This window comes from Triplophysa dalaica, chromosome 23, assembly GCF_015846415.1.
Source record: "Triplophysa dalaica isolate WHDGS20190420 chromosome 23, ASM1584641v1, whole genome shotgun sequence".
Classification (NCBI taxonomy): domain Eukaryota; kingdom Metazoa; phylum Chordata; class Actinopteri; order Cypriniformes; family Nemacheilidae; genus Triplophysa; species Triplophysa dalaica.
Window position 1 is genome coordinate 15,928,910 of NC_079564.1, and position 17,264 is coordinate 15,946,173.

Consider the following 17,264-nt stretch of genomic DNA (forward strand, 5'->3'; position numbering starts at 1 on the left):
GTGACCATATGAGCCATTTCTCCCGGACACGTCCTTGCCAGGATTCGGATGCTTCTTCTGGGTGTCGACTGCATAAGTCATCAAGGTTTATTATTTCAGGTTTTATTTTATAAAGGCAGCCCTTATATTTCAAGGTAAGAATGTCTACAATGAACTACAATGATTATACGTCTAAAGCGATGTTAAATGTAAATTTTATATTGCTTTTTTTACTGAAATGTGAGAACCTCAACGTATGTGGTTGACAAATGCGACTCCCGGAAGACGCACCCGAATCCTGGCAAGAAATGGCTCATATGGTCACCCTAATACAGTACATTGTGGCATATAAAGCTAGAATACCGGTGACCAAGGGCAATATCTGTCATGCATGGATTAAACTCTCAGATTCATGTTGCAAAGAAGCTCTCAACAATAACACAGCACATTTGAGTTTACTTACTTAGGCTTGGGTTATGTATGACTGCCATCATTTGTTCATCCTCAAAAAGTTAATTTCCTACAGGATTGATGCGGAAATCATAGTGTTTTTCCCAAGGCCACTGCACATACTGCGCCTTTATGGTGCATGCATGTTAGTGACAGTGTGTGTTTTTTGTGGTCATCTGCAGGAGGAAGTTCAGCATGCAGATGGTTCAGTTTGATAACGGTCAGGATGACAAAGAGCACACTGTTATTTCTGCTGCGCCTCTCACACATCGACAACTTCACCACAGCTAAACGAAAGACGTAGCCAGAACCAACAGATACAAAGTTTTGCATCTAACATTTGATTCGAGCCAGTGGCTGTCATCACAACGATTGACAAAAAAATGGCTAAAATGGGCAGAAGTGCATTTTTCTCAAATAAAGCAACATTCCAGTGCGTTTTTTCTGACAGTACTTTTTAGGGTTTTTCTATTCCAGAATCTATGTAGCGTCTGTGCTATGACCAATTACAGGACAGTTTACTCTCACGTGACTTGTATTACCAAATTTGTATTCATTTTGAAATGTTGCCAAGAGAAAGTGAACAGAAATGAGATGAAAAACGGAACATTGTATCAATTAAGCCCTTGGCAACAAACTACAGGTCTGAAATGTAGTTCATATCATTTAGTTCACTATACTGACATGGCAAATGATATTGGTCTCATGAGCAGTATTAGGCAAATTAGAAAGAGTAATTTAATTTTTTCAAAAATTACACATTCATTTTGTAAACTAATATATTTGGTTTAAGGGTGTCCATAAATATGTCTGTTTTCCTCATGGTAGGCAGACGTGTTGGTTACGGATGTAACGTCTTGGTTACGTCTCTAACCTCAGTTCCCTGATGGAGGGAACGAGACGTTGTGTCGAGGAGTCTAGATCGAGCCCACCAGGTGGCAGCCGTCTGCGGTGCAATAAGACGACACGTTCAAACTGCGGGACATCGACGTATCCTCTAGCTGCCCCACCATAGAGGAAAGAAAGGGTGGCGGAACTAGTTTGACGTACACGCGAGGCGAAAAAGGGGCCTTTCCAGGTCTTTCTGAGTTCCTCATGCACTTCCGGGAAACACGGCACTGGGGCGGGCTCAACCCCGAGGAGCCATGTATCCAGCCGCGAGCACTGGGAGAGGCGGTGCGGTGCACCACAACCCAATGCTCGCGTCCGCCCGGGAAAACATGGCTGACATTCCGATTTCAGGATTGAATGTGTACCAAAGTTTGGTAACCATGGATTTGCGTTCAGAAGATGCCGGACTAATTTGATAAAATGGCCACACTTGGGCTGGACAATTAATCGAAAAACGTGTGATGTATATGAGTTGTAACTGCGTGTACAGTAAATGAGCACTGTACTTCTTCACACTTAACTGTGCTTCTTATGAAAATTTACTACAGTTAAACATTTACATTTACATTTAGACATTTAGCAGACGCTTTTATCCAAAGCGACTTACAAAGAGTTTAGGAGCAATAAGCGATAGTTCATACAGGGGCCATAATACATTAGGTGCCAATACAAAGTTACTGGTTTCAACAAAAGCTAGACCACTACCTGTTGAGAGAAAGGGTTAGTGTATTTTTTTTTTCTCATTTGTTTGTCAAGTATTCACAGAAGAGATGGGTTTTAAGTAGTTTTTTAAATGTTGTGAGAGATGTGGTTGAACGGACAGAGATAGGAAGAATGTTCCACCAGGAAGGAGTTGTGAATGAGAAAGAGCGGGAGAGCGATTTACTGCCCTTATGGGAAGGCAATACAAGCCGCCGCTGGTTTGCTGAACGCAGGGATCTTGATGGGGTGTAGGAGTGCAGGAGAGAGTGGAAGTAAGCCGGTGCAGATCCAGTGATAGTCCTGTAGGCAAGCATTAGTGACTTGAATCTGAAGAGAGATGAAAGGGGGAGTCACGTGAGCCCTTTTGGGCTGTTGGAAGACGAGGCGTGCTGCTGCGTTCTGAACCAGCTGAAGTGGTTTGATAGCCTTTGCAGGAAGACCAGCAAGTAGAGCATAGCAGTAGTCCAACCTTGAGATTACCAGGGCCTGGACAAGGAGTTGTGCCACATGCTCCTTGAGATATGGTCTGATCTTTCTAATGTTGAATAAGGCATATCGGCATGACCGTGTTGTCTTTGCAATGTGATCATTGAAGGACAGTTGTTCATCAAATATGACTCCGAAGTTCCTGGCTGTTTTGGAATGGGTGATTGTGGTATTGCCAAGATGGATGTTGAAATCGTGTTGGACCGTAGGGTGTGCCGGAAACACGAGTAGTTCGGTTTTGGCAGGGTTCAACTGGAGGTGATGGTCTTTCATCCAAGCTGAGATTTCCTTGAGGCAGGCTGTAATGCGAGCTGCTACAGTGGTATCGTCTGGGTGAAACGAGATGTAGATCTGGGTGTCGTCGGCAAAACAGTGATATGAGAAGCCATGTGCCTGTATTATGGGCCCCAGTGATGTCATTTAGATGGAAAAAAGCAGCGGTCCAAGCACCGACCCCTGAGGGACCCCAGTGATCATGTGGTGAGCCGTGGACAGCGAGCCCTCCATGACACCCTGAAGGATCTGTCAGAGAGGTAGGATTTGAACCAGCAGAGGGTAGAGCCTGTGATTCCTAGTGATGACAGGGTTGCTAGCAGTATCTGGTGATTGACAGTGTCAAACGCTGCAGATAGGTCTAGCAGAATCAGGAACGAGGATTTAGATTCAGCCTTGGCTAGCTGCAGTGCTTCTGTGACCGATAGCAATGCCGTCTCAGTGGAGTGGTTTGTTTTGAAGCCAGACTGCTTGTCATCCAGTAGTTTATTCTGGAACAGGTAGGAAGACACCTGGTTGAAAGCTGCCCTTTCAAGTGTTTTTGCTATAAATGGGAGGAGAGAGACAGGTCTGTAACTGTCGGGAGTAGAAGGGTCCAATGTTGGTTTCTTCAGTAGGGGCGTGACCTGGGCCTGTTTGAATGTGGATGGAAAAGTGCCGGTGAGCAGGGAGGTGTTGATGATGTGTGTGAGTGCAGGTGTGAGCGAGCTGGATATGTCCTGAACGAGATCGGAGGGGATAGGGTCAAGGGGACAGGTGGTGGGGTGGCTGGAGAGAAGCCTGGTGACTTCAGTGTCCTTAAGTGGGGTGAAAGAGGAGAGTTCGATGGTTGAAGTGTGGGAGGTGTTTCCCAAGGTCTGAGGTACCGAGAATTGTTTGCTGATGGATGATGTTTTGTCAGTGAAAAATACAGCAAAGTCTTTCGCAGTCAATGATGAAGTGGGCGGGGGAGGATTGGGGCAAAGAAGAGAGTTAAATGTCTTGAAAAGCTGTCGAGTGTTAGATGCATTGCTTACCTTGGTGGTATAGAAAGACATTTTTGCGGTGGTAACACTAGCAGAGAAAGAGGAGAGTAGTGACTGGTAGTCCCCTAGGTCAGCAGGGTTCTTGGTCTTGCGCCATTTCTTTTCAGCAGCCCTGAGTGTACTACGTTATTCACGGATGATGTCAGACAGCCAGGGGCAGCGGGGAGTGGCACGAGCCGGTCTGGAGGACAGAGGACAAAGGTTATCTAGACAGGAAGTAAGTGTTGAGCATAAGGTGTCTGTGGCAGTGTCAGCATCTAGAGAAGCAAAGTTGGAGGGAAGAGAGGATGTCACTCTGGCAGAGAGTGTGCTAGGGGAGAGAGAGCGAAGGTTCCATCTAAAGTGAACGGGTGGTGGTGTTGGTGTAGTGCATGTAGGAAGGAGCATGTTGAAAGTGATGAAGAAGTGGTCCGAGATGTGAAGAGGTGTGACTTGAATGTTATCTGTGGTGCAGTTACGGATGTAGATGAGATCCAGCTGGTTACCAGATCCATGAGTACTGGCTGTGACGAGGCGTGTGAGGTCGAACGAGGAGATGAGGGTGTGGAAGTCAGCAGCATAGGGTTTCTCCAGGTGGATGTTGAAGTCCCCAAGGACTACAAGAGGGCCGCTATCCTCCGAAAAAAGGATGAGAGCAGCACATCTAACTCTTCAATGAAGTCGTGAAGAGGACCTGGGTGATGGTAAACTACAACAACGCTGAGCTGAGTGGGAAAAGTGATATTAACAGCATGGTATTCAAATGAATAGTTGTTGCATTGGGAAGATAGTGTGGAATATTTCCAATCATTGGTGATAAGCAAACCTGTGCCTCCTCCTGAGAGAAGGAGTAGTTTGTGGAGAGAGCAGCGGGTGTGGCTGAGTCTTCAGGACGAATCCAAGTCTCAGTAAGACCAAGAATGTGAATCTCAGACTGGCTAGCAAACGCATGGATGAAGTCAGTCTTGTTCACAGCTGACTGGCAGTTCCAGAGATCCATAGATAGAGACAGAGGTGTAAAAGGAGAGATGTGAATGGGACGCGCTTGAGAGTGTGTGCGTCGTGCCTTGCGTCTTGTGTGAGAACGCGGTCTACGGTAGAATACAGGAATAAACTCGAAACACATGTTAGTAGACAATTAAATGAAAGCAAAGATATGTTAAATATACTGATGTGCCTTGCCGGTGTCTTTGCTCGGTGGAGTCGCGCAGGTAGAGTCGCAGGTCTTTACACTCGTCGGTCTTCACACGAGGAGGCTGAACACGAGGGCTGACGCTACCGCTGACGCTTGCCGCGACAGTGCAGAGGCACTGCTTAAGTAAGTGTTGAGATTAGCGCGAACAGAATACAGCTGGAACACGCCTTCTCGATTAGCAAAACAAATTCTGTACGACTTGAATGGGCCGCGGATCAAACAGCGATCAACTAGCTCGGTGCTTTTAAGTGCAAAATTGTAATGTCAAGCCGTAATAAACGAATAACGGCAAAATAAATTCAGTACAAACGCAACAAAAAGCGCTAACAACTTAGCAATCAGTCAACGAATCATTAAATAAACGAGCTCCAATAATCTTAACTAACAACAGGCAACAGTCCAGTTCAACAGTTTAAACAAAGTAACGGGGTAAATAGCAGACTCACGCACTACAGCAGACTTGTGATGACTTGTTCGCTTCTCCTAAGTTACTGGAGTAAGCGAGCAGTTTAAATGCACAGCGATCAACTTCAGTTAAAGTATTCAGTTAAAACCAAAAAATCATGGTTAATGTTGTAAAACAATGGTTATCACAAAATAACCATGGTTTTGTTTTTGCCCTAAGTAATCAATGCACCAAAGGCATCACTCAAACATTCAGAGAATAAAATCATTTTGTTTGTTTGCAGAGAAACAAACAGAGGTGTCAAAAGTACTCACATTCATTACTCAAGTAGAAGTATACATACGAGGGTTTTAAAAGACTTATGAGAAGTTGAAGTACTTAGTTGAAGTGTAAAAGTACTGGTTTCAAAACTATTTAAAGAGTAAGTAGCATATGATTTTTAAGGTCCTACTTTGGTTTATGGAGTGTCCAACATCAAGTATATGTACACACAAGGGCGTATGTTAAGTTACCCGTGTGCTCTCCCATTCAAACACCACTCGCGTTGTTTTGGTGAAAGTGCGACTCATTGGTTGGGCGTTACCAATCGGTTCAATGGAGGGGGAGTATTTTTTGTCTAATTTATTATGACAAACTCATATTTGATAAGAAACAAAATTGTCACAAAATAAAGTAATTCTACATATTTTTAATTTGATCTACTGTGATTTTCTTGTTGAAATATTGGAGGGGTTGTAACTGATGGATTTGAATATTGGGGGGGTTACCTCCCCCCATAAACTACGCCCCTGTGTACACACAAGGTGTAAAAACACTATTATGTCGTAATAATAGGCAGTAGTTCTTAACATACTTCTTGTCTGACTCTCAAATGATTCGTTCCGTGATTCATCCTTCTAGTCCCCTACTATCCGCTAGGCTTGTGTCATGTGATTGGTCAGATGGTGTAGTCTGTTGTTCATCATGTGTCGCAAATGGAAAGCCTACCATCATTACAGGATTACTGTTTACAGGTGGTTGGATGTCATATATACATATGTGTAGCTAGAGATGGCGGCGATTTTAGCTTACCAGTTTGAGCCCGAGTCTGACGAAGAAGCCTCCGAAGACTCCAATCCACAACAAACTCCACCACGACTGGAGCAGGATGTTTCTCAGTGGCAAGTGAATACTCTCAGTGTGGTATGTGTGAGTTCTCAAGGTCTCACTACAACTTGTGGTTTTTGATGCACAGGCAATTTCAAGGCAGTAATAATAACTTTGGGCCTAGAGTAATTATGATGAAAGTGTTAAAACCAGGTTTCCCACTGGACTTTGAGACTTTCAGTTTGGATATGCAAGTCTCTAGCGTAGGTACCTAAGTCCTTTTCATACAGAGATCCTGGAAAATATACAGGAAATGTGTCCAGAAATTTGTCTCTGGATGGTTAGATTTTGTTCATTCACACTGCCAGTGATTTTCTGGAATCTGTGTGTGCATTTTTCTGGAATCTGTGCGTGCATTCTAACACACATTCCATAATGATCCCATAAAAAAGACACGTGACATAATGTACTACAATGTAATGTTGTGTGCATTTCTTTAGTCGTGAAAATAGGGCTAGCCCATTCGGCAGCATGGAGAGCAGGAAAAGGAGCATGTGCAGACGTCACTTTTGCTTGTGTGCAGGAGAGAGAGAGAGCATATGTTCGCGAAGTTCAGGTGTTTGTTTGTTAACTACATTTGGGTGATGAATGTTATATAAACGGTGGATATAACACTGGATTTGGAGATTGTTTGAAACTTATATATGGAGCTGTCCCAGCGCTAAAAGATGCCGGACATGAACCGCATGTGGTGAGTGAAGCTGATGTCTGTGTTTTGTTGACAATGTGCTTTAGTTCAGCATACCCCGCACGCGACGTATGATTTCGAAAGTAATCCTACAGCTGTATCTATCTTTTATAAATGTGATCAAACTAAATACACTTCGAAGATACAACGTATGAAATAATACTCTATACGTACTCAAGATTAATATGAGATTGACAGAAACCCATTGTGTTTGGGCCGCTTTAATAAAGCATATTGCACATAATGCTAAAAAAAACAAATAAACACTTGGGTCGGTATATGATCATCATGTTTGTATTGTTTACATGTTTTTGTTGAGAAAAACAATTTTGTTCATGTGAAAGTCGAGATGGTGTCTGCACAGAAACACATGTGCTTCTCTGCAGCGAAGCACGGCTGGTGCACATGGCTGTGTTTTAAAGGTTTTAAGGGTTGGTAAGCGAGCAAGCTTATTGAAGCACTGTTTGGTGAATATGACTCTTGCATTCATCTGTGATTTAGCTAAAGAGGAATGGTATTTTTTAGTTGTCGATTAACTAACAAACATAAATTACTTGGTTAGATTATATTTGTTTAGAGCCAAATTATTTACGATTTATTATAGATGCGTATCATCAGTACACACCCTTTACGCCATTGTTTCTGCCCTTTGTTCACACAGGGCGCTTTCCAGGACTGATCCCATTTATGTTACTAAGTCCCCTTTGGAATAAAGCATCTACAGACACTCCTGACATAGTTGATGTCTGTATCTAAAAATACCTTTAAGTATTGACATAACACTTTGTACACCACTTCAGTAGAACATCGTGTTCACCTCATATTAATTTGACAACAGCACCACAACAAGTGGTCAATAGTTATAAGCAGATTCCTTGTGTTTCTAGTACTTTTACCTAGGATTTTAAGTCTGATTTGTAAAAACTCATGGTCAGACATGACCACATATAGCCCTTGTAAGGATTGAACCCATAATTGCTGCTTGCAGCTATATTTATTTTATTTGTTTTACTGAAGATTATGCATCGGGTATGAATGGTTGTAGTGATGTACAGTGGTAACAGGCAGTTCGTTTTCAAACATTATCATTTTGTAAAGAGTACCCTAACTCCTCCACTTCCAGACAGCACTCAGAACCACTGTAGTATCTGTGTATCACTATCCATTCTTCACACTGTTGAAGAAGAACAATTTCATAACACTTTAAACTAGGACTACTGCTGAATTTTAGTGTTGTACCATGACATGGATTTTTGAAATCTCAAAGGGTGTTGCCATGGCAAGGCAATATATCAATGACAAAATCATGGAACGAGGAAGTGCTCATATCAGGAGCATACATTGAGTGTTTTTGATGAAACTGAAGCTGTACTTAACTTTACTTATATAGCGCTTTTTACAGTTTTCATCGTTTTAAAGCAACTGTACAAGAAACATATTAAGTATAACAAATGCATTAAATATATAATAGAAAGAAAAGTATGAAAGCAAAATTAGTAAATACTAGGGTTCGGACTCTATACTTTTAAAGGCACTGACCGAATTACTTCAGTACTACAGAGTATCGATTCACATTAAATCGGTCGCAAATTTCAGTACTGGGTGCTGCACGAGAGCAGGTACGTTAGAGAGAGAGAGAGTTTTACTTTACGCAAAGTTAAAATTAAACGCTAATAAAGCAGGCTGTCCCAATCAATGTGCGAAATGAAAATAAACACTCGACTCTTCATAGGTTATTATTTATTTCAGTTGTTCTTGTTTTGAAAATTAAGCATACGCTCGTGTTAAGGAAATGCACGCTTAGACGCAGCTGGCATGCACATGCTGAACATTTAAATTTGTTAAGGTGCTTTGTTTTTTCTGTATACCAATGAATAAAATCATCTCATGAAGTCCCGAAACAAAGTTATTAGTGACAGATTATAGCAGCAGAAGACTGATGCACATTTTCAATATGTATTATTGTATGAGCAACAATATATATGTAAAGTATCTCTGTTAAAAATGTATATTACAAATCAATCTGTTATTTTCAGTAATGATGCTGTTAAATATTTTTGTAGACTTTTCAAGTTTTGTTTTTCTATAATATCTAATGGTCTGTTAATGGTTGAGGCCTCATGGTAAATTACCATAGACAAGACTTGCAACAGGGTAAAATAACCAGCTCCGGCAAGCAGCCATCCGGTCCAGTGCCATTACGGCGCCGCTCACAGACCCGCTTGTCAGGCTGGCAGTTCAAAGCTACGGAGGCGGCAAAGCTACGGAGGAAAAGTGATGGGTACCCAACCCTAATAAATACACTCTCATTCACACACAACTTTCAGTACATTCGCATAATTGCCAAAGGACACACCACCAACTGGCAATATGAAGTATATCACTCACAATGGACTAAATTTTTCCATTTCAGTTCACTTCATTCTTAGAATAATGTAACGACATAGCTGATTTAAAAATTTTGAAAGATTTTGTAATATCTTTAATAGTGTTGCCATGGTAACACATCAAACTTTAATAGTATATTTGTTTTTTTAGGCTTTTGGTATTCTTAAAATGTTAAGAAATTGCCACACGCAATAGGTCATTAGGCATGGGCAATCGATTACACAGGAGGGGAACGAGATTATACTAAATTGCGAACATATTTTTGAACATTAAACATTTATGGCAAAAAAGGGAAGCAGGAAGTGTCTCATATCGACTGCATACATTATGCAAGCTATATTAAACTTGAGCATGTACGCAAAGATTATTTCCAAAAACAAGCAAAAGGAATAACAAGTACAGTAAAGTGCATTCGCTATCAAGTTAAAAGTAGAACCATTACTTGGCTGAAGATTTAACTTCTTGGAGATGCAAGGTTTCAGAAGGACAGCAGCGATTTATTAAAATGAACACACAATACAGTTAAACAAAAAACTTATTTAATACAATTATTATACAATAAAATATTCATATAAATTAATATTGATATAAATTAATAAAAATTTACATACTCATATTATTAGCCTCTAACCATAATACCGTCTTGACGATATATTATTGTTGAATGCATAACAGTGTTAAACTAAAAACACACACAGTCTTGTGAGAACAAATGGCAAACGTAACAAAAGCAATTCTGGTTACTTTTAACTAAATTACTTACACAACGAAAAGGATGCCTACCTGCTGAACCCATTGAAGCCTCGGACCTCCTTTCATCTATCCATACTTTATAATGCTCCTCTGTTATGCATAAAGCATGGGAAATGTCCAAATGGGCAATTAAACTGTGCCGAAATATTGGGATTATAACAGCTAGTCCTACTAAGCGAATCTGAACTATTTTAAAGGAGTAACTCAATATTTTAACTCTGTTGCTTTTAAAAGTGACTTTCCCCATCACTGATTAGCCCACACCATTACATTATAAGGCCCTTATGAATGCATCTGTAACTCACCGTATATTACTGTATGTTTAAAATAAGTAGTGTTTTTAGGGGGTAACATTTGTTGAATTATTTAATTATCTGCATTTTTAAGAGAGGCTAAACTTTTAGTCTGTCCTTATGTCCTGACATAAAACATGGTATGATTGTTTTAAGTATGCTATTTTTGGAAAGTGGATAGAGATGACAAATATTGTAATTATTACCCAAACGTATTTAACACAAAAACATGAAATAACAACTTCCATTGACTGGTTGTGTTAGAAGGTATGACATGCAATGTAAGTGACTGAGTCAGTATTGAAGTGGAAAAAAAGTCTTACAATTGTTGTGTGTGTAAGAGTGGTTAGACCAAAATGGTTTAAATTTCTTATGTAAAGTAGCTGCGCCTGCTCTATTTTTAGCAGTTGTGTGTGTAGCTCTAGAGCAGGGTTCCTCAACTCTTACCCTGGAGGTCCGGAGCACTGCAGAGTTTAGCTCCAGCCCTGATCAAACACATCTGAGCAAGCTAATCAAGGTGTTCAGGATCAGTAGAAAATCAAAGGTAGGCAAGTTTGATCAGGGTTGGAGCTAAACTCTGCAGTGCTCCGGACCTCCAGGGTAAGAGTTGAGGAACCCTGCTCTAGAGGGTAGGGGGTCATGTGATGCGGGTTTGATTAAAGCGAGGGTCCCAGCAGCTCTGTAAACACAGGAGGCTCAGGAGCAGCATTAACAACAAATATGTTAGCTTCCGATGAACTGAAGGAAGCATGGCAAAGGTATGGTCTCATTCCCTGCTTAGATTTGCCGGATGAAAGGGCATCAAAACCAGAGTCATGCCACATTAGTTGGCATTTTAGGAATATAACCCAGTTTTGGTGCATGATAGCTGGATATCACCAACTCATCTCAGAGAGCTAATGGTAAGAAGAAAAGTCGTCTTAAAAAAGAGACACAAGATTGAAACAGTTTGTGTTCTAAAACAGAGACCCTAAAACAGATTGGGTTGGTTCAAAGTGTGCCAGGGAAAGTCCTTCAAGAACAACAGCCAAACCCAAGGCCGGAACTCTGTGTTGTAGGCCTCATCATCAAATTGCCAAGAGGGAAACATAAGCTGATGTCCCCCTAGAGACTTCAGTGCAATTTATGATCTTGACTAGGCCTTAACTACGCCGTAGGCTGTGCATAGCCTGAAGTGCACCTCTCTAAAAATGTAACAAAACATCAACTCCACGGACCACAAGCACAGTGATCGGTCTGTTTGAACCCCACCCTCAGCTATAAAAACTATGCAATTAGCATCGCATTGCCAAATGAATTATCTTAGTAAATTATATGTTCTATATTAAACAACTGAAGTTGCAACAAAAGTTACTGTTTACTTAAAGCTATCACTGCTTAAAGCTGCTCCGACAGAGTACACAAGTTGCTTCTTCTTCGGCTCTTGTCTTGGTTACACAAGCAACACGCACATAGACACTGACCACTAGTGGTAGACACGGACAACAACTCACAAGTATTAACAAAAAAACGATTTGCTGCCTACGGCTTAGAGGCTAAAGTGTAGGTCTGACGCAGAACCATAAATTGCCCTTTAGGGTTCAAAGTTACATGAAAGGCATCAATGACCACAACATAAATTTTAAGAGGGGGAGAGAATGACCTGCTAAAATAGCTTTCCTGTAGCTCAGTGGTTAGAGCATGGTGCGAGCAAAGCCAAGGTCATGTGTCGGTCCCAGGGATTGCACACACTCAAATACAAATGTCAAGTATAATGCAATGTAAGTCGCTTTGGATAAAAGCGTCTGCCAAAAGCGTAAATGTAAATGTAAGTTGTCTTGAAGACACTCCAGGATGGAAGCCACTGGGCAGTTTGTCACACTCTGCACCATAAATTAAACACCCACCACATTAAAGTTCCATTGTTGGGGGTACTGGAAACAATACCTCATCAAAATACAAACACCATATTACATGTCCAACCAGTGACAGGAACAAATTTGACCACTGTTACACCACAGTAAAGGATGCATATCACTCTGTCTCTATAACGGCCTTGGAGCGGCCGATGGCTAGTGGTGTCTCCTTGATAGCAGGGAGAACCAAATGTGAAGTACCCCGCAAGTCTTTTAGAACTCACCCTCTGTAATCTTCCCAAGCAGGTCTGCCTAAACCAATAGTATGCCATCAAGCACCAGCACGACCTGCTGCCATGTAGGGTTTGGCCAATATAGTAGTTGTAATACGGCATGGTTGGGGAGTGTTGGCGCGTAAAGAGATGATGCTAAATGAAGCATCTCCTCAACCTGAGGCATTGCCCAATAACCATTTTCTGTATGCCCCAAATAGGACCAACACTAGCACTAAAGGAATGAGAAATGTGTGAGAAGAATGGATTTTTCTAAGACCTAGATGCCTCAATTTGCAGGTCGGGAAGAATGGGAGGTCCTGATGTGGAGGTACTCTTTTTACCAGGAAGGGTCAAATTGTGCAATTCCCTGCCTGTGATAAAGGGCAAGGATAAACACACTTTCTAAATCTGTCACTACCCTTTTGGCATCACTGACAAAATGCCAAAACTTACCAGACTTGGAGCTATCAAGACAGACAAAAATACAGAGTGCTTGCTAAAGAAACAAAAGCTAACTCTACTGTGTCCTGGCTACTGCTTTGTAGTTTCCAGTGTGTCTGCCATCACGCATCACATGGTGATGTAGCGCCTTTTAGAATCGGGTTAGTTGCACATGTTCTTCAGATGCAATCACACAAGAGACATTCTCCAAAGTGTCATTGTGACACAGCGTTGAGTTCTATCGATAGGAAACTCTTCTGCTATAATACCGATCACAGCGCCTTTGTGTTTTCAAGGGTTAGTCTCTTAAGTGATGTGGAACTCTGAAACAGAAACAAATTTCTGTTCATTTTCAAACCTACATCTGTAATGGTGAGACATCATATTATTCTCCAAATAAAATGTCAGATCCATTTTGTGTGTGTGTTTGTACAGAGCTGGACAGAAATATCCATTCAAACACTCTTAAGTGAAGCGTGTGGTAATAAACACTTATCTGTTTCAGTGGAAGATGGTCTGATGTACTAGTACACTTTGCATCCAGGTGTGTGTTTGTGTGTGTGTGTGTGTGTGTGTTTTATCAGTCATGGACTTCTGTTGGACAGACCAGTCTAACAGCCATTTTTAGTTGTGTGTTTTAAATACATGTGTGTGTTTAGTAGAGCTGTCAGGATGTGAAATGGTTTTATCTCCTCTCAAATAAACGATGTGGTCTGCCAGGAAAGACTTAGAGTGAGACAGAGTGAGAAACCCGAGGGTCAGATAGGCACACAATATGTCTGTTTACATGTGTGTATACATATGTGTGATGTAGAAACTTCCATGTTTCCTGTTGTGAAGATGCTAGAACACAATGAAAGTGCCTTAAAGGTAGAAAGGAAGTGTAGATCTTGCTTAGTTTCAGTGCACAGTGAATGCAACATCAGATGTCGGGGATGCTTAGTGGCAGTGGAGGCTGGTGCCAAACTCTTTGGGGGTAGCAGGCATAATGATGCGGCTCTAAATGTAATTGTAAAATAGCCACTTGACAAATTATATAACCATGTATTATCGGAACATTAAACCGTCAAATCATGTAATGGTGAAAGGGAATTTAAATTTTATGTTTATTAATTACAGTGCCTGACCACATGAAAAAAACAGTAGTATATTACTTACTATAGTAAACTGTAGTAAAAATGCTATAGTTTTTTTGAACCATGCTATAGTAAATATTCATGTATTTGCTATAATATACTAAAGTATACTACAGTTTACCTTTAATAAACACTAAATTATACTACAGTATTTTTCTTTCGGTGCACTTGACATTATAAACAGACAATTAAAGATTAAATATCTAGGGATTTTTAAGGTACTACTTCGGTTTATGGAGTGTCCAACAACAAGTTTATGTACATAGATGTTAAAACACTATTGTTTCGTAATAATGGAAGGTTATTCTTACCTAAATTCTTGACTGACTCTCAAATGATTCGTTCCGCGATTCATCCGTCTAATCCCCTTCTATCCGCTAGCCTAGTCTGATGTGATTGGTCAGATTGTCTAGTCTGCTGTGATTGGTCTTCCGTGAATGACTCCCAGGAGCAATAGTGTTCAGGGGAGAAGAGTGAATAAAAAAAAAAGTTGCAGATCAAGGTAAATGATGTTACCATATATAGTTCCTCGCCGGCCTTTAGTCATTTTCCCCCCAAATATATTCCATTCCATTTTCTACCGCTTATCCGAACTACCTCGGGTCACAGGGAGCCTGCGCCTATCTCAGGAGTCATCGGGCATCAAGGCAGGATACACCCTGGATGGAGTGCCAACCCATCGCAGGGCGCACAAACACCCTACGGACAATTTTTCCAGAGATACCAATCAACCTACCATGCATGTCTTTGGACCAGGGGAGGAAACCGGAGTACCCGGAGGAAACCCGAGGCACGGGGAGAACATGCCCTCCAAATATATATCTATTTAAAATATAAGACATATACAAAAACAAAACATAAATAAATATAGATTTTTTTTCTTTTATTTAGGAACCAAACAGCCACTCAAAACAGGAAGTGCAGATCTGCTAGCACCAAGTACTGGTGGTGCCACTTATTTCAGCAGTAATAAGGCTCAACGTAAAATTAAACACAAATACAGTATATATAATTTACTGTGAGTATAATAAAAACTGTTATAAACGTAAATTTCACACTGAGTCACTGTATAATACAAACCTGGGACAACATTCAATGCACTATAAAATTATTGTCCGATGTTATAATGTATTATTAGTACAAAACAAATATCCCTAGTATGGCTTACTAGATGCATCGGGTGTATGTCTAAAAAAAAAAATGACGTTTGTCACTTACCCTAATTGTCGTGAACGTGGGTGGAAGACAAGGACATGGCAGGAGAACCCAAGTGCAGGCACAGACAAGGCGTTAACAAAGATATTTATTAAACAAAACAAAAACCCACGATGGGGTAAAACAGGACAGGGATATATATAACTTTAACAATAAACAAGGACACTGACTAACTAAAACTGGATACAAAAACAAACACTTGCTAAGACACTGAACTGACACTTACTTAGAACAACTCAGACGAGGACCAGGTATTACACACAGCATACAGGTACAATGCACGAGCACAAGACAAAGAACACAGGGGTGTTTTATAGGGGAACAAACACAGGATCATAACGAGCAACAGGTGCTGGGGATTAGCACTAAGGAGAGGCTGACGAGGAACGTGATGCAGGGAACAATGACGAGACACGAGAAAGAAACATTCAATCTCACATAAAACCATAGGTTATGCCATGACTCCACTCAAATAACACGAAATAAACATGACATGATAGTGGAATCATGACATAAATGATCATGCAATGCAATGTTCTATTTTAAGGGGGGGGGCAGACCTATTTCATGCATTCTGACTTAATTACACTGTCACAAGTTTTGGATTCTGATGCTTAACGTGCAAAGTGTCAAAAAACTAGTATAACGTGGTATTTCTGTTGAAAACACACTCCCTCAGCTTTCGTACCAGTTTCACAACTTTTTTTAAACCATGGATTTCCATGATGAAACAGAGATCCTTACTCCTTTTTTGGCCAATAAAAGTACAAGTGTGTTTTTTTTCACTGTATTTTGATTGTATTCACTGTATTATAGATAGATGGAGCCGTCCCAGCACTAAATGATGCTGGGATGCTGATGCTGGCATTTGGTGTACAGTTTGTGAAATGACGACATGTTTATACATTTTAACGAGTTGGCAGACATATCTTATATTAATATCACTCCCCAGACAAAATGCTGCTATAAATGTAGCCAACGTAGCATTCAGTGTACAGAATGTGCTAATATAAAATAAAACCATGTGTGTTACCTCCGCTTTAACATTAAACATAACTATTCAGTCATATAATGTGTAAGTTTCATTAACTTATCAATGTTCGTTTCTATGCTATTTATGTATTCGTGGGAGTAGGGAGGAGCACAGATCAGATTTTTTTAAAAATCTGGAATTAGGGTGAATTTTAAACGCTCTTGGCAACTCTTGACTGGTTGCAATGTGCATGCGGTGTGACGCTCCCGTTTTGTTAGCCGTGTCGGCACTGCATCAAGATGAAAATATTTAAACTCTTCAGAATGCCGCACGCGCACTGCAAGTCATGTAACAAGAACCAACCAACCAATATAGACAAGCTCAGTGACGATATGATCACAGCACTAATAAATCTAGTAGCAGTGTTATTGCAAGGTGTTTTCAGTGTATATAATCCATATATCCTTTGTTTATACCTCCTTGTCTCATAAGCTAGCGTGGCCATTGTTGCTTAGGAATGACAGATGCCAGGAGAGCACAAACTCACCTTTTACACACGGTTTTAGATTCGAAGGATGGTGCAAAGACTCCGCACTGAAACAGTCGCTGCTTTTTCAGCTCATGAGCACTTGCTGCTCATATGTCGAATGAGGCATCTATGTACCATCATAAAAGTCATTTTAAGGCATGAAGAAATGATTATCACAGGAATCAACTTTAACTTATGCTATTTTA

General features: G+C 40.8%; 1 protein-coding gene across 3 annotated transcripts in view; it reads left to right on the top strand.

Annotated features, from left to right (window-relative positions):
* Positions 1 to 17,264, top strand: part of gnal (guanine nucleotide binding protein (G protein), alpha activating activity polypeptide, olfactory type) — a 60,460-nt gene that overhangs the window by 24,124 nt on the left and 19,072 nt on the right. The window lies entirely within an intron of this gene.